The 18250-nt window shown below is 52.0% G+C and overlaps 1 long non-coding RNA gene across 14 annotated transcripts in view; it reads left to right on the forward strand.

Moving 5' to 3' along the window:
• LOC103793569 (uncharacterized) overlaps positions 1-18250 on the forward strand; it is a 179387-nt gene that overhangs the window by 151428 nt on the left and 9709 nt on the right. The gene's annotated exons all lie outside the window — the stretch shown is intronic.

Here is an 18250-nt window from a genome sequence, read left to right on the forward strand (position 1 = left end):
ATACGGAAGAGACATCTGCACCCGTGTTTGTCTCAGCACTGTTCACCACGGCCAAGGTGTAGAGTCGTCCCAGGTGTCCGAACACAGATGAGCGGGTAACGAAAGTGGGGCATATGCATTATGAAATACTACTCAGCCATAAAAAAGAAAAGAGCCCTGTCATCTGCAGCAACAGGACAGGGCTGGAGGACATGATGTGAGGCGAACTACGCCGGGAACAGAAACTGAAGCCTCGCTCGTTCTCACTCATCTGTGGAAGCTAAAAAAAGTTGATCTCATAGAAGGAAGGAAAAAGTAGAACAGAGATACTGCAGGCTGTGAAGGATAGGGAAGGGGGAGAGGAAGAGACTTGCTAAAGGGCGCACGTCTCCAGCTGGTTGGAAGGAATCGGCTCCAGGGCTCTACAGCACTACGGGTTGACCATGATTCACAATAATACGTTACAGGAGGGGGATGTTGAGCGCTCCCAACATAAATGAATGGTAAATGTTTGAGGAAATGGAAGTGCCAATCCTCATCTGATCACCGTACATAATATGTGTTGAAACATTGCCATGTACCCCATAAATACGGAATGCAGACCGGGTTCCACATTGTATAATATGTGTAATTATTATATGTCAATAATTTTTTGTTTTAAATATTTTTTTTTTGAGACGGAGTCTTGCTCTGTCACTCAGGCTGGAGTGCAGTGACATGATCTCTGCTCATGGCAACCTCCGCCTCCCAGGTTCAAGCAATTCTCTGCCTCAGCCTCCCTAGTAGCTGGGATTACAGGCACCTGCCACCACACCTGGCTGATTTTTATGTTTTTTGGTAGAGAAGAGGTTTCACCGTCTTGGCCAGGCTGGTCTTGAACTCCTGACCTCATGATCCACCCACCTCAGCCTCCCAAAGTGCTGGGATTACAGGCATGAGCCACTGTGCCTGGTCAATAACTTTTTATAACTAAAAAATGAAAAGAAAAATAATTTAACAAGGTTTTGGAACAGGTGGCTCAAAACCTTCTATTTAGTATACTTCTATTAAAGAGATAGATGGGACTCTAAAATAAACTAAAATGATTGGTTATTTTTGAAAGATACAACCAACTGAAGCCAGAACAGAGCTTTGCACGGTTAAGTAGCATAGATTGGGAGCTAGGCAGTGTTCATTCACTCGACAAACCTTCGTGGAGCCCCTCTGTATCAGGTGCTCCAGTGAGCAGAACACCCATTGGAATCCTGACCAGATTACTTTCTGGGCTTACCAACCTCCTCAAACCTCAGCCTTCTTTTCTGTAAAATGGCTGAAGTCATGGAGCTGACCTCAGAGGTTTGAGGGATTCAGCAAGGTCAGTGGGGGCGCCTATCACAGTGCCTGGTGCAGGTGGAGTGCCAAATAATGCTGCCCTCATGCTGCCCCTGCGGGTGCTGTTTGAGTCCCTCTGTCCGCACTGAGGGTGCGGTGGCGGAATGAGTGAGCACGCAGATGTGGATATCAGCTGGGGTCTGTCCAGGAAAGTCAGTGTGAGCATCTAGGCAGGTCCCTGACTGCACTGTGCAATCCCAGGGAATGGCAGCCCTGCCCTAGGTCACAGTGAGAAGCTCGGTGTGAGAATCCCACAAACCTGCAACCTTATGCTGGAACCTACAGCTGACAGCGTTGTACCCTGTTCTGGCCTCGCTGTGGAGGCTGGAGTTTGGGAGGCAGTGTGAGGAGGTGGAGACATTGTGCAGTCGCTGTGGAGGCTGGAGTTTGGGAGGCAGTGTGAGGTGGTGGAGACATTGTATAGTAGTTGTGGAGGCTGTAGTTTGGGAGGCAGTGTGAGGAGGTGGAGACATTGTGCACTCGCTGTGGAGGCTGGAGTCTGGGAGGCAGTGTGAGGAGGTGGAGACATTGTGCAGTCGCTGTGGAGGCTGGAGTTTGGGAGGCAGTGTGAGGAGGTGGAGACATTGTGCAGTCGCTGTGGAGGCTGGAGTTTGGGAGGCAGTGTGAGGAGGTGGAGACATTGTGCAGTCGCTGTGGAGGCTGGAGTTTGGGAGGCAGTGTGAGGAGGTGGAGACATTGTGCAGTCGCTGTGGAGGCTGGAGTTTGGGAGGCAGTGTGAGGAGGTGGAGACATTGTGCAGTCGCTGTGGAGGCTGGAGTTTGGAGGCAGTGTGAGGAGGTGGAGACATTTTGTACTCGCTGTGGAGGCTGGAGTTTGGGAGGCAGTGTGAGGAGGTGGAGACATTGTGTAGTCTCTGTGGAGGCTGGAGTTTGGGAGGCAGTGTGAGGAGGTGGAGACATTGTGCAGTCGCTGTGGAGGCTGGAGTTTGGAGGCAGTGTGAGGAGGTGGAGACATTTTGTACTCGCTGTGGAGGCTGGAGTTTGGGAGGCAGTGTGAGGGAGTGGCATTGTGCACTCGTGGAGGCTGGAGTTTGGGGGGCAGTGTGAGGAGGTGGGGGCATGGTGCACTAATTGTGGAGGCTGAGTTTGGGGGGCAGTGTGAGGAGGTGGCATTGTGCACTCGTTGTGGAGGCTGGAGTTTGGGGGGCAGTGTGAGGAGGTGGGGGCATTGTGCACTAATTGCGGAGGCTGAGTTTTGGGGGCAGTGTGAGGAGGTGGCATTGTGCACTCGTTGTGGAGGCTGGAGTTTGGGGGGCAGTGTGAGGAGGTGGGCCCATTGTGCACTCATGGAGGCTGGAATTTGGGGGGCAGTGTGAGGAGGTGGGGGCATTGTGCACTCGTTGTGGAGGCTGGAGTTTGGGAGGCAGTGTGAGGAGGTGGGCCCATTGTGCACTCATGGAGGCTGGAATTTGGGGGTCAGTGTGAGGAGGTGGGCCCATTGTGCACTCATGGAGGCTGGAATTTGGGGGGCAGTGTGAGGAGGTGGGCTCATTGTGCACTCGTTGTGGAGGCTGGAGTTTGGGGGGCAGTGTGAGGAGGTGGGGGCATTGTGCACTCGTTGTGGAGGCTGGAGTTTGGGGGGCATTGTGAGGAGGTGGGGGCATTGTGCACTCGTTGTGGAGGCTGGAGTTTGGGGGGCAGTGTGAGGAGGTGGGGGCATTGTGCACTAATTGTGGAGGCTGAGTTTGGGGGGCAGTGTGAGGAGGTGGCATTGTGCACTCATTGTGGAGGCTGGAGTTTGGGGGGCAGTGTGAGGAGGTGGGGGCATTGTGCACTCGTTGTGGAGGCTGGAGTTTGGGGGACAGTGTGAGGAGGTGGGCCCATTGTGCACTCATGGAGGCTGGAATTTGGGGGGCAGTGTGAGGAGGTGGGCCCATTGTGCACTCATGGAGGTTGGAATTTGGGGGGCAGTGTGAGGAGGTGGGCTCATTGTGCACTCGTTGTGGAGGCTGGAGTTTGGGGGGCAGTGTGAGGAGGTGGGGGCATTGTGCACTCGTTGTGGAGGCTGGAGTTTGGGGGGCAGTGTGAGGAGGTGGGGGCATTGTGCACTCGTTGTGGAGGCTGGAGTTTGGGGGGCAGTGTGAGGAGGTGGGGGCATTGTGCACTAATTGTGGAGGCTGAGTTTGGGGGGCAGTGTGAGGAGGTGGCATTGTGCACTCATTGTGGAGGCTGGAGTTTGGGGGGCAGTGTGAGGAGGTGGGGGCATTGTGCACTCGTTGTGGAGGCTGGAGTTTGGGGGGCAGTGTGAGGAGGTGGGGGCATTGTGCACTTGCTGTGGAGGCTGGAGTTTGGGAGGCAGTATGAGGAGGTGAAGAGATTGTGCACTCGTGGAGGCTGGAGTTTAGGAGGCAGTGTGAGGAGGTGGAGGCATTGTGCACTCGCTGTGAAGGCTGGAATTTCGGAGGTAGTGTGAGGAGGTGGAGAGATTGTGCAGTCGCTGTGGAGGCTGGAGTTTGGGAGGCAGTGTGAGGAGGTGGAGACGTTGTGCACTCTCTGTGGAGGCTGGTGTTTTGGGGGCAGTGTGAGGTGGTGGGCCCATTGTGCACTCGTGGAGGGTGGAGTTTGGGGAGCAGTGTGAGGAGGTGGGGGCATTGTGCACTAATTGTGGAAACTGGAGTTTGGGGGGCAGTGTGAGGAGGTGGGGGCATTGTGCACTCGTTGTGGAGGCTGGAGTTTGGGGGGCAGTGTGAGGAGGTGGCATTGTGCACTCTCGAGGCTGGAGTTTGGGGGGCAGTGTGAGGAGGTGGGGGCATTGTGCACTCTCTGTGGAGGCTGGAGTTTGGAAGGTAGTGTGAGGAGGTGGGGACATTGTGCACTCTGTGGAGGCTGGAGGTTGGGGGGCAGTGTGAGGAGGTGGTGGCATTGTGCGCTTTCTGTAAAGGCTGGAGTTTCGGGGGCAATGTGAGGAGGTGGGGGCATTTTCCACTCTGTTGAGGCTGGAGTATGGGGGGCAGTGTGAAGAGGTGGGAGCATTGTGCACACTCTGTGGAGGCTGGTGTTTAGGGGGCAGTGTGAGGAGGTGGCGGCATTGTACACTCTCTGTGGAGGCTGGAGTTCGGGGGCAGTGTGAAGAGGTGGGCACATTGTGCACTCTGTGGAGGCTGGAGTTTGTGGGGCAGTGTGAGGAGGTGGAAGCATTGTACACTCTCTGTGGAGGCTGGAATTTGGGGGGCAGTGTGAGGAGGTGGGGGCATTGTGCACTAATTGTGGAGGCTGAGTTTGGGGGGCAGTGTGAGGAGGTGGGTGCACTATGCACTCGTTGTGGAGGCTGGAGTTTGGGGGGCAGTGTGAGGAGGTGGAAGCATTGTGCACTCTGTAGAGGCTGGAGTTTGGGGGGCAGTGTGAGGAGGTGGACGCATTGTGCCCTCTCTGGAGGCTGGAGTTTGGGAGGCAGTGTGGGGAGGTGAAAACTTACTGCAGTGCTTTTAGAAACCCGAGTTTGGGAGGCAGCGTGAGGAGGTGGAGACATTCTGCCATCGCTGTGGAGGCTGGAGTTTGGGAGGCAGTGTGAGGACGTGGAGACATTGTGCACTCGTTGTGGAGGCTGGAGTCTGGGAGGCAGTGTGAGGACGTGGAGACATTGTGCACTCGTTGTGGAGGCTGGAGTTTGGGGGGGGCAGTGTGAGAAGGTGGAGGCGTTGTTCAGTCCCCTTGGAGGCTGGAGATTGGGAGGCACTATGGGGAGGTGTAGACATTGTGCAGTCTCTGTGGAGGCTGGAGTTTTGGAGGCCAAATGAGGAGGTGGAGACATTGTCCAGTCTTTTTTGGAAGCTGGAGTTTGGAAGGAAGTTTTGGGAGGTGGAGACATTGTGCAGTTGCCTCGTAGGCTGGAGTTTGGGGGGCAGTGTGAGGAGGTGGGCGCATTGTGCCCTCTGTGGAGGCTGGAGTTTGGGAGGCAGTGTGAGGAGGTGGAAACATTGTGCACTTTTTGTGGAGGCTAGATTTTGGAAAGCGTTTTGAGGAGGTGGAGAGTATGTGCCGTCCCTGTAGACGCTGGAGTTTGGGGGGCAGTGTGAGGAGGTGGAGACATTGTGCAGTCGCTGTGGATGCTGGAGTTTGGGAGGCAGTGTGAGGAGGTGGAGACATTGTGCAGTTGTTGTGGAGGCTGGAGTTTGGGGGGCAGTTTGCGGAGGTGGGGGCATTGTGCACGCTCTGTGGAGGCTGGCGTTTGGGGGGCAGTGTGAGGTCGTGGGGTCATTGTGGACTCTCTGTGGAGGCTAAAGTTTGGGGGGCAGTGTGAGGAGGTGGGGGCATTGTGCACTCTCTGGAGTCTGTAGTTCGGGAGGCAGTATGAGGAGGTGGAGATACTGTGCAGTCACTGTGGATGCTGGAGTTTGGGAGGCAGTGTGAGGAGGTGGAGACATTGTGCACCTGCTCTGGGGATGGAGTTTGGGAAGCATTTTCAGGAGGTGAAGACAAAGTGCGGTCCCTGTAGAGGCTGGAGTTTTGGAGAGAGTGTGAGGAGGTGGGGACATTGTGCAGTCGCTGTGGAGACTGGAGTTTAGGAGGCTGTGTGAGGTCGTGGAGACATTGTGCACTCGCTGTGGAGGCTGCAGTTTCAGAGGCAGTGTGAGGAGTTGCAGACATTGTGCACTCAGTATGGAGGCTGGAATTTGGGAGGCAGTGTGAGGAGGTTTATGAACTTTACAGTTGCTGTGGAGGCTGGAGGTTGGGAGGCAGTGTGAGGAGGTGGAGACATTGTTTAGTTGCTGTGGAGGCTGGAGTCTGGGAGGCAGTGTGAGGAGGTGGAGACATTGTTTAGTCGCTGTGGAGGCTGGAGTCTGGGAGGCAGTATGAGGAGGTGGAGACATTGTGCAGTCGCTGTGGAGGCTGGAGTCTGGGAGGCAGTGTGAGGAGGTGGAGACATTGTGCAGTCGCTGTGGAGGCTGGAGTTTGGGAGGCAGTGTGAGGAGGTGGAGACATTGTGCAGTCGCTGTGGAGGCTGGAGTCTGGGAGGCAGTGTGAGGAGGTGGAGACATTGTGCAGTCTCTGTGGAGGCTGGAGTCTGGGAGGCAGTGTGAGGAGGTGGAGACATTGTGCAGTCTCTGTGGAGGCTGGAGTCTGGGAGGCAGTGTGAGGAGGTGGAGACATTGTGCAGTCTCTGTGGAGGCTGGAGTTTGGGAGGCAGTGTGAGGAGGTGGAGACATTGTGCACTCGCTGTGGAGGCTGGAGTTTGGGAGGCAGTGTGAGGAGGTAGAGACATTGTGCACTCGCTGTGGAGGCTGGAGTCTGGGAGGCAGTGTGAGGAGGTGGAGACATTGTGCAGTCTCTGTGGAGGCTGGAGTTTGGGAGGCAGTGTGAGGAGGTGGAGACATTGTGCAGTCTCTGTGGAGGCTGGAGTCTGGGAGGCAGTGTGAGGCGGTGGAGACATTGTGCAGTCTCTGTGGAGGCTTGAGTCTGGGAGGCAGTGTGAGGAGGTAGAGACATTGTGCAGTCTCTGTAGAGGCTGGAGTCTGGGAGGCAGTGTGAGGAGGTGGAGACATTGTGTAGTCGCTGTGGAGGCTAGAGTCTGGGAGGCAGTGTGAGGAGGTGGAGACATTGTGCAGTCTCTGTAGAGGCTGGAGTCTGGGAGGCAGTGTGAGGAGGTGGAGACATTGTGCAGTCTCTGTAGAGGCTGGAGTCTGGGAGGCAGTGTGAGGAGGTGGAGACATTGTGCACTCGCTGTGGAGGCTGGAGTCTGGGAGGCAGTGTGAGGAGGTGGAGACATTGTGCAGTCTCTGTGGAGGCTGGAGTCTGGGAGGCAGTGTGAGGAGGTGGAGACATTGTGTAGTCGCTGTGGAGGCTGGAGTTTGGGATGCAGTGTGAGGAGGTGGAGATATTGTGCAATCCCTTTGGATGCTGGAGTTTGGGAGGCAGTGTGAGGAGGTGGAGACATTGTGCAGTCCCTTTAGAAGCTGGAGTTTGGGAGGCAGTGTGAGGAGGTGGAGACATTGTGCAGTCCCTTTAGAAGCTGGAGTTTGGGAGGCAGTGTGAGGAGGTGGAGACATTGTGCAATCCCTTTAGAAGCTGGAGTTTGGGAGGCAGTGTGAGGAGGTGGAGACATTGTGCAGTCCCTTTAGAAGCTGGAGTTTTGGAGGCAGTGTGAGGAGGTGGAGACATTGTGCAGTCCCTTTAGAAGCTGGAGTTTGGGAGGCAGTGTGAGGAGGTGGAGATATTGTGCAATCCCTTTGGATGCTGGAGTTTGTGAGGCAGTGTGAGGAGGTGGAGACATTGTGCAGTCCCTTTGGAGGCTGGAGTTTGGGAGGCCGTGTGAGGAGGTGGAGACATTTTTCCATTGCTGTGGAGGCTTCAGATTGGGAGGCAGTGTGAGGTCGTGGAGACATTGTGCACTCGCTGTGGAGGCTGCAGTTTCGGAGGCAGTGTGGGGAGTTGCAGACATTGTGCACTCAGTATGGAGGCTGGAATTTGGGAGGCAGTGTGAGGAGGTTTATGAACTTTACAGTTGCTGTTGAGGCTGGAGGTTGGGAGGCAGTGTGAGGAGGTGGAGACTTTATACAGTCGCTTTGGAGGCGGGAATTTGGGAGTCAGTGTTAGAGGTAGAGAAATTTTGCAGTCAGTGTGGAGTCATTGTGCCATCACTCTTGAGGCTGGAGGCGGGAGGCGGGAGGCAGTGTGAGGAGGTGGAGACATTGTGTAGTCGCTGTGGAGACTGGAGTTTAGGAGGTTGTGTGAGGTCGTGGAGACATTGTGCACTCGCTGTGGAGGCTGCAGTTTCGGAGGCAGTGTGAGGAGTTGCAGACATTGTGCACTCAGTATGGAGGCTGGAATTTGGGAGGCAGTGTGAGAAGGTTTATGAACTTTACAGTTGCTGTGGAGGCTGGAGTCTGGGAGGCAGTGTGAGGAGGTGGAGACATTGTTTAGTTGCTGTGGAGGCTGGAGTCTGGGAGGCAGTGTGAGGAGGTGGAGACATTGTGCACTCGCTGTGGAGGCTGGAGTTTGGGAGGCAGTGTGAGGAGGTGGAGACATTGTGCACTCGCTGTGGAGGCTGGAGTCTGGGAGGCAGTGTGAGGAGGTGGAGACATTGTGCACTCGCTGTGGAGGCTGGAGTCTGGGAGGCAGTGTGAGGAGGTGGAGACATTGTGCACTCGCTGTGGAGGCTGGAGTCTGGGAGGCAGTGTGAGGAGGTGGAGACATTGTGCAGTCTCTGTGGAGGCTGGAGTCTGGGAGGCAGTGTGAGGAGGTGGAGACATTGTGTAGTTGCTGTGGAGGCTGGAGTCTGGGAGGCAGTGTGAGGAGGTGGAGACTTTGTGCTGTCGCTGTGGGAAGATGGAGCTTGGGAGGCAGTGTGAGGAGGTGGAGACATTGTGTAGTTGCTGTGGAGGCTGGAGTCTGGGAGGCAGTGTGAGGAGGTGGAGACTTTGTGCTGTCGCTGTGGGAAGATGGAGCTTGGGAGGCAGTGTGAGGAGGTGGGGACATTGTGCAGTCCCTTTGGAGGCTGGAGTTTGGGCGGTTGTGTGAGGAGGTGGGGACATTGTGCAGTCCCTTTGGAGGCTGGAGTTTGGGTGGCAGTGTGAGGAGGTGGGGACATTGTGCCATCACTGTGGAGGCTGGAGTTTGGGCGGCAGTGTGAGGAGGTGGGGACATTGTGCCATCACTGTGGAGGCTGGAGTTTGGGCGGCAGTGTGAGGAGGTGGGGACATTGTGCCATCACTGTGGAGGCTGGAGTTTGGGCGGCAGTGTGAGGAGGTGGGGACATTGCGCACCTTTTTCTTTTCATTCTCCTTCTGGTTTTTGATATCTAGTCTCTGGGATTTAATTTTGAGTCCCACTTGCAGTTTTAAATTTGCGTGTTTCTTGGCGTAAGAGAAGACTGTGAGAAGGAAAAGGCCAGCCCAGGGCAGGCAGCCTGTTTTCCTAGCTAGCCAGTCAGGTTTGCACGATTGTCTCACGTGCCTGGCAATCTGCAGATGATGAAACTCCCAACTTCCGGGACCTTTTTGGGTTCTTAGAAGATTTCAGTGCCTGGGGGGTTGTTTCTCTGGTCACGATCGTGTTCCCAGGTATCCCCATGGGGACTTCTTCCAGATTTCTAGAGCTGCTCCTGCTCCTGCTTCAGGTCCAGGAGATATGTCAGCGTCGTTGGCCTCGTCGGCCTCCTGCCTGTCCCAGTAGCTAGAGGGTAGGGCTGTGTCAGGTACTGCTCACCTCTGCCTCTGCCACCACAGCTGTGAGCCATCGGGGCTGCCTCTGGGATTCTCAGGTAGAGAGGTCTCCAGCCCCAGCTTTCCAGAGAGGACTTGGAAGGCCTCTCCAGGGCTCTACAACCTAGATGGGGGAGGCACAGGCACCGTCCAGGCGAGTGCGTAGGAAGAGGTGGGAATGAACCAGCACACAGCATCAAGCTCACGCCAAGGCCACCCTCCAGTCCTCGGTTGGCTTCTCTCTCCCTCCCTTTTCTTCTCATTCTCCTGTGTTTTTTTCTCCAGAGGATGAGAGTACAAAACACATGAGACTTTCTTTTGTAAATTCTGCGGGTAATGATCAGACATGTGCCTTTTTAATCACACCTTGACTGTCTTTGGTGTGTGGAGGAAACTTCCATTTTAGCACCCTCAACAGTTTTCTGTAAGTAAATCCAACCAAGACACCTGTGAACAGAGGGAAGGCAGACGCTGAGCTACAGAGGGAAATCTCGATTGCAGGTGAGCCTGCGGCGAACAGCGTCCCAGGGGCTACAGCAAACTGACACAGTAGCAGCCAGAGTGGGAGAACACAGCTCACAGTGGCAGGCAGGACGCTGTGAGTGCAGGAGCCAGGGAGGAGGGCAGCAGGCCCCACCTGCAAGGTCAAGTTAAAGGGAGAACATACACCTCAACAGGTGAGGAAAACCCCAATCACGGTGACACGGAACTGCCAGGGCTGTGTTAAACGCTGTGGCTGGAAGATAGACATCCCTAAAAACCCATCCACACATCTCATTCCAGGTCTGGGATGCGTGCAGCCCATTCTCAGCTTCCTGCGGCCACTGGAGCTGGCTTGGGGCAGCAGTTCTCCATCCTGGCTGAGCCATGGGCAGCTTTTTAAAAATGCTACCATGTCTCTTTCCCCACACATAACACACCTAAGGATTCTTATTTTATTGATATCTCTCTCTCTGTCTCTCTCTCTCTCTGTCTCTCTCTCTCTCTCTTTTATTTTTGATGAAGTCTTGCTCTGCTGCCCAGGCTGGAGTACAATGGTGCGATGTCTGTTCACTGCAACCTCTGCCTCCCAGGTTCAAGCCAGTCTCCTGCCTCAGCCTCCCAAGTAGCTGGGACTACAGGCGTGCCCCACCACACCTGGCTAGTTTTTGTTGTTGTATTTTTAGTAGAGATGGCATTTCATCATGTTAGCTAGGACGGTCTCAGTTCCCTGACCTCATGTTCCACCTGCCTTGGCCTTCCATGGTCTGTGTCTTATCAGTTCCAGATGTCATAGATAAATATCTGAGACTGGGTAACTTACAAACAACAGAAATTTCTTTCTCACAGTCTGGAGACTGGGAAGTCCAGGATTGAAGGCACCTGCAGATTCCGTTGTCTGGTGAGGGCCCACTTCCTGGTTCATAGATGGCACCTTCTTTCTGGCATCTCAGATAGTGGAAAGGGCAAGAGAACTCTCCAGGGCTTCTTTTGCAAGGGCACTAATCCCATTCCTGAGGGTCTACTTTGTGAGATGACAGACTCACCTTCCCAAGGCACCACCCCTAAGGCAAGTTGTGCATCCCTTATCTGAAATGCTTGGGACCAGAAGTGTTTTGAATTTCAGATCTTTGAATAATTGTATTATGTATACTTACTGGTCTAGCAGCCCACATTTGAAAATCCAAAATTCAAAATTCTACAATGACTTCCAGTTTTATCCATGTTGCTGCACATGACAGAATTTCATTCTTTTCTTTAATGGCTGAGTACTCTTTCATTGTATGTATGTATCATTCCTTCCTCTGTTGATGGACACTGAGGCTGCTCTCACATCTTGGCTGTGGTGAATAGTGCTACAGTAACCATGGGAGTGTGGAGATGTCTTTGACGTACTGATTGCTTTTCCTTTGGATATACACCAGCAGTGGGAGTGCTGGATCACACGTGGTATTCCAGTGAGCATTTCCGTTGAGTGTCATGCCAGCGTTCATACAGTTTCAGATTTTAGAGCATTTTAGATTTCAGATTTTCAGAACTAGGATGCTCAACCTATACCCTCACTTTGGGGATTCAATTTCTACATAAGGATTTGGAGGGGACACAAGCATTCAAACCGCAGCAGTCGGGGTGCAGGTTTTGTTTTTGTCTCTAAGGTGAGAGTGCCGAGTAGGGGAACCCGAGCCAGGACCTGTCTCTCAGTGGGCAGGGAAGTCAGGAAGTCAGGGGCTGACAAGAGGCCAGGAATCTGGGCTTGGGTCCCTCTAGAGAAAGCCTGCAGGGCCAGGTGGAGACGTCTGGATGGTGGTTTACATGCTGTGTGGGGATCATGCTGAAAAATGTGGGGCGAGAAAGTTATCTGATCGGAACTGTTCAGGGAGATGAATTTAGCTGTTTTGTGCAAGATTAGGTTGGCTGGAAATCAGAGACCAGTGAGAAGCTATTGTGGAAGGAGATGTGCATCAAATGCAAGGTTAGTGCGGGGGGAAATTCCAGACCCTAAAAATCCATCAGCTCAGAAGGTGTAGCAGCCTGAGTTCCAGTGCACAGGAGGCAGCGGGCTTCTAATTACTGCACCAGCTCCCTGGTCGCCTGAGATCAGGGTGGCTGCTGGCTAATTAGTGCTTCCTGGAGGACGAAAGCAGCTGGTATTTTCCTTTCTAATTCTAGTAATGACGTCTAATTTTAACATAATAAAAGGATTCTCTGGTAGGGAAATGGGGCTGAAGGGATGGAAAGCAGAGGTGGCCCAGGAGCCCCTGCCAGTTGCTCAGGGAGTGTGCAAGGCGCCCTGTGGGAACCAGGCACCCTCAGCTGCTGTGGCACCTGCATCTCAGGCTACATTTCATGGCTGGAAGTGCATAGGGAAGATCAGAATTACTCCTCTTGCCTTTGCTCTTTGGAATCCTAAATATTGCTGTTTAGGAAGCATAGGCACGTGCCCAGCCACTGAGTTAGGACACATCGTGTGATTCCTTTATATAACATTCTTGAAATGACACAATTTTAGAAATGGTGAACAGATTAGTGACTTTCAGGCCTAAGGGCAGGATAGAGGAGGCAGTGGTGGGAGGGAGGTGGGGCGGAAATTAAAAGGCAGCAGGAGGAATCCCTGTGGGGAGGGGAATGTCTGCATCTTGACTGTGGTGGTGGAGACAGGAGCTTAGGCGTGTGATGGAATGTGTAGAAGTAGATACAGGGACACACAGAGCTATGTGAGTGAGGCCGGAGGGTGGTAGCAATGTCAGTCTCTGGCTGTGACATGATGCCAGACCTTCCTAAGTGATACCGTTTAGGGAAACTGGACAAGGAGCACAGAGGCTCTTCCTGTCTCATTTCTCACAACTGCGTGTGAGTCTACAATTATCTCAGTAAGAAGATTCCATTAGGAAAGAGCATCAGGAGGGCGCTGTAGGCAGGATCAGCAGTCAGTGCAAAGACCCTGAGCGGAGGGAAGAATGGTGTGTCCCTCGTCAGAACTGTGTCTTTAATTCCAAAGGAGAAAGGAAGCTACTGGAGGGCATGGCAGAAACATTGAATGCTGACCCAATGTACTCACCTACATTTCCAGCCCATTTGAGTGGCCAGTAGACAGGCTGGAACAGAGCAGCGGGAGCACAGGTGAGTTCACTGTGCTCTTCCTTCCACTGACATTGCCCCGTGAAAGACACAGGTACAGGGCAAAAGCAGCCTGCATCTTTCAGTCATCACTGGATGGGAGCTTTGCTGAAGTCCTGAGGAGTCCCAGAGGGCTGCACGGGAGTGACCAGTTAACCTTTATGTGTTGAGCCCCTGAGGTCTCAGGGTTTGCTGGTTAGTGCAGCATACCTAACAACCTCACTGGTATGGGAGCTTTCGAGAAGAGAAGCTAATCTTACCTTTTTCCCATGTCAGCGGGATCTCCTAAGCGCCTGTGTTGAAAATAGGCTGAGTGAGGAAGCAGAGTCCAGTTGGGAAGCTATTGCGGTAGCCCAGATGAGACCAGATGAGATGATAGAGCTGGTACCACTGCGGGAGGATTGGAGCTGCTGCTTTCCGAACATATTTTAAAGGAGTATTTGACAGGATTCTCTGATGGATTGGATGTGTTAGCATAAAAGAGGAACCAAAAAAATCACTCCAAGAATCTTATCCTGAGCAACGGTAAGAATGAGGTTTTCATTAACTGGATGGAAAGTGCTGCTTTTGGAAGGTGGAAGGAAAGGTGTAGGAAATGCCTGTAGGAGGTCCAGGTTCTCTGATCTGGGTTGGAATCATCGGGTGGTGTGAGGATGGAAGTTAAGCCCTTCAACCACTGACCTTCCAATGACAGACGAATGTATAAGGGAAATACAGCATATGTGCACCACGAACGGCTAGCCGGCCATGACAAGGAATAAAACTCTGTTGGCCGGGCACTGTGGCTCATGCCTGTAATCCTCACACTTTGGGAGGATGAGGTAGGTGGATCGCTCGAGCCCAGGAATTAGAGAACAGCCTGGGAAATATGGTATAACCCCATCTGTACAAAATACACCCCCAAAATCAGCTGCACTTGGGGGCACTCACCTGTCATCCTAGCTACTCCGGAGTCCGAGGTGGGAGGATCACTTGAACTCAGAAGGTTGTGCTTGTGCTGAGTCCTGATTGGACTTCTGCACTCTAGCCCGGATGGCAGAGTGAGACTTCTTCTTAAAAAAATAATAAATCAATAAATAACCTCTGTCATTGCAGCAACATGGATAGAACTGGAGGACATTTGTTAAGGGAAATAAGCCGAGAAGAGGAAGTTAAATGCCCCGCATATTCTCACTTATAGGTGGAAGCTACAAAAGAAATTGATCTCATAGAGGCAAAAATTAGAACACGGGCACCCGTAGTCCCAGCCAGGCGGGAGGCTGAGGTGGGAGGATGACTTCGGTCTGAGCCTTGGAGATGGAGATGCAGTGAGCTGAGATCACGCTGCCGCACTCCAACCTGGAAGACGGAACCAGACCTTACCTTAGGAAAAAAAGTCAAACAGAGGAGACAAGGAGACGCCCACAGTCTGCCACCCAGAAGAGGGGCCTCACCAGGGCATGTTGGCACCGAATCTCTGACTTCCAGCCTTCAGAACTGCAGAAAATACGTTTCTATTCTTTAAAAGCCCCCCTGGTCTATGGCAATTCCTTCGGCCTCCAGAACCAACGAAGGTAGCGCCTAACTCACAGAACTGCAAAAAGTGAAATGAATTTAATACATGTAAAGTGCCTGAAAGTCTGCATCACACATACGACCAAGTTGATGTCCATTAGTATCACTTTCTTTTTTTTTTTTTTTTTTTGAGACAGAGTTTCGCTCTTGTTACCCAGGCTGGAGTGCAATGGCGCGATCTCGGCTCACCGCAACCTCCGCCTCCTGGGTTCAGGCAATTCTCCTGCCTCAGCCTCCCGAGTAGCTGGGATTACAGGCACGCGCCACCATGCCCAGCCCATTTTTTATATTTTTAGTAGAGATGGGGTTTCACCACGTTGACCAGGATGGTCTCGATCTCTTGACCTCGTGATCCACCTGCCTCGGCCTCCCAAAGTGCTGGGATTACAGGCTTGAGCCACCGCGCCCGGCCCAGTATCACTTTAAGGAAAATACCATTTTCTTACAAGAGACTTTACATACATCTGCCTCTGATTCTTCAGAATTAAGGAAGAACATCAAGCACCCTCCTTGCATGAGGGCCAGGGCTATGTGGAGGAAGGGCCAGCAGGCAGTGTGGCTGGTGGTGGTGGTCCACTGTGGATAAGGCCACTCAACCAAAAGAAGACAAATTCCACAAATCTAACCCAAGTTCCAGGTTTAGGGGAATACATGTTCCAACTTCCAAGTGGCCATCTTATGAGAAATTACCAAAGCCCAGTTTAATTGGGGATGGCCTGAATATGGTGATGACATCAGTGACGGGGACATGGTCCTCGGGAATCTGTGGGCTGTGTGCTGGGTGGCAGGGAGACGGAGGCTTTCGCAGTCTCTCCACTTCCATTACGGTCTCCCTATCCCAGTCAGGGTTGGTGTATTTATCTTGATTGTTAAAAATGTGAGTTTTTTCCTGGCAGTTCTCAGTCACAGGCTGGAAATATTCCCGCTTGGTCACTTGGCCCCTGTCAATGCCAGCCCAAGCTCCTTCCCACACGGACCCCTCGTTGTGAATCTCCCTTTGACTAGGCACCCAGCCATTGTGGCCAGCTCTCTTCACAGCTTTTAGCTTTAGAGATTTGTGTCAATTGGATGTAAAAGCCCAGGGGTCTACACCCTTCATCTTTTCCAAGGGCTTGTTTTCAGTGCCTGGATTTCTACCAAATGCTGAGTCTAACCCTAAGCACCATAGTTTTGGGCTTCCAACATCTTTGTCAGGGTTCCCAGATGGGTCTTCCCCCGGCCCTCTGTTGTGTTTGGAGGCCAATATCAGCAGAGAGTATTAGTACGGCTACAACTCAATTGCATGTTAATTTCATCCGGGGGTGGGGTGGGCTCTCAGATCGCATTATAATAGCAGGGATGAGAAACCGCATTGTTGCTTCCAATCCACATTTCCGCTGCCTCCTGCTGCTCTGCCTCTGAGTTTATACCTCCTTCCTCACTCATTCTGAGGTTATTTCTGCTTACTCAACAGGGGAGAGGAGAAATATTGATATTTAAACTACAATACACTTTCAAGGCTGAAAACTGTCATTGTAGCCTTTACATATGCTATTTTCTCGGGGAGCCTTTAAAGAGAGAGGGGACTTATGAGCTAGGAAGATTCTCGGTGAAAATGGATGAAGGCTATTGAAAGGGAAGGCCTTCGGTGGCTGCTGTCCATCCTCTATAGTGACAGGTACAATTCTTCATGGTTACTTTTCCTTCCTAAACATGTTCACAGTCTATTGCATTTACTGTGTTGTAGAGCCTGTCAATTGTAGAACAGTGATCTAAAAACAATGCACATTGTATATTCAGATGGCAAGTTTCGCATGGAAAAAATGCATCAGAACCATTTGGTCTAGCCAAGACTAGCCCAGGTCAAGTTCACCTCCAGAGAATTGCCATTTCAAGGTACTCGGACAGAAATCCTCTCACTGCTAAGAGTTTGAGTGCTTGTATGGATTTCCAGGGTTAGTTGAACTATTCTGTTCATGAGAAACACGGAAAGCAATTCCTGCAGGGAATCCTGCATTTCCTGAAGAATTGAAAAGTTGTCTTACATGTAGATAGAAATTGAGAGCATGGTGCCAACATCTCAGGAGCCCGGCGGCTCAGCAGCCCACAGCCAGGGATTTGCAAGGAGAGAATTTTCATCTATAGGCAGCTTGGGAGATTCACAGTTTGACTTTCTGAAAGAATTACTGCCTGAAGCAAGCAGCTCTGTTTTCATCTGCCTTCTTGTTTATGCTCTTCTTTACCCTCGGCCTTTCTGAGCCAGATGTGTGTCAGAGGCCTAGAGATTTCTCTTTACAGCTATGGATCTGGGTCTTGGAAAACTCACGTACAGCAGAAAAACCTACCAGTAATGACTTCAGGTGGACCCAACCCCCCTGAGGGCTGGCTGGCAGCACCTGGCTCTCCTCCGAGGTCAGCCATGCTTGGGTCTGCATGTTGTGGGCTGTGATTTGGGGGCTCCAGAGTTTGCCCCCCTTTCTTCCTGTTACCAACAGGGATCGTGAGAGGACTTGAGAGAGTTTGAAGAGAAAGGGGTGGAGGGAGTGTCCAGTGTTGCAGAGCAACCCAGAGTGCAGACTTGTTGATGGAAGGCTGTATGAAGTCCAGGGACCAAATGCTCTCTATTTATGATCAGTCAGCTGGAACCTCAGACTAAACATCTGAGACCCAGCAAGCCAAGCGCATTCAAATCCCTTTAGAGCCCTCCATAGGTAAAAGGAAATTGCATTGTCTTTTTTTTTTAAATTGTACTTTAAGCTCTGGGGTACATGTGCTTATCCTGCAGGATTGTGGCATAGGTACACGTATGCCGTGGTGGTTTGCTGTCTCTGTCCCCCTGTCATCTACATCAGGCATTTCTCCTGGCGTTATCCCTCCCCAACACCCCTCACTCCCCCACTGGGCCTCCTCTCCCCTGGTCCCCCACCTCCTAATCTACCCCAGTGTGGGATGTTCCCCTCCCTGTGCCCATGTGTTCTCATTGTTCATCACCTGCCTATGAATGAAAACATGCAGTGTTTGGTTTTCTGTTCTTGTGTCAGTTTGCTGAGAATTATGGTTTCCAGATTTGTCCATGTCCCTACAAAGGACACGAACTTATTGCTTTTTATGGCTGTATAGTGTTCCATGGTGTATATGTGCCACAATTTCTTTGTCCAATCTATCATTGATGAGCATTTGGGTTGGTTCCAGGTCTTTGCTATTGTAAACAGTGCCACAACAGACGTAAGTGTGCATGTGTCTTTATAATAGAACGATTTATAATCCTTTGGGTGTATACCTGTAATGGGATTGCTGGATCAAATGGAATTTCTATTTCTAGATACTTGAGGAATCTCCACACTGTTATTTTCTTACTACCTTTCCAACAAACAGGGTCTGGAATGTGGGAAGAAGAAACAGTGAAGGAGGCTATGCTTTGTGATGTTAAAACGTGCTTTTCTTTCATGTTACTTTGTGGAAAAAGTAGAGATTTGACCTCTATTTTTAACCATGGAGAAGGGAGGTTCTTGGGCAAAGACATCGGCATCATGCTCAAATTGCCAGACACTTTCAGCCTGGCAATGTGTACCGTGTAGAGGTGCATAGAAGGGCGTGGGTCACTGTGAA

The sequence above is a fragment of the Callithrix jacchus genome, chromosome 6 (genome assembly GCF_049354715.1).
Source record: "Callithrix jacchus isolate 240 chromosome 6, calJac240_pri, whole genome shotgun sequence".
NCBI classification, from domain to species: domain Eukaryota; kingdom Metazoa; phylum Chordata; class Mammalia; order Primates; family Cebidae; genus Callithrix; species Callithrix jacchus.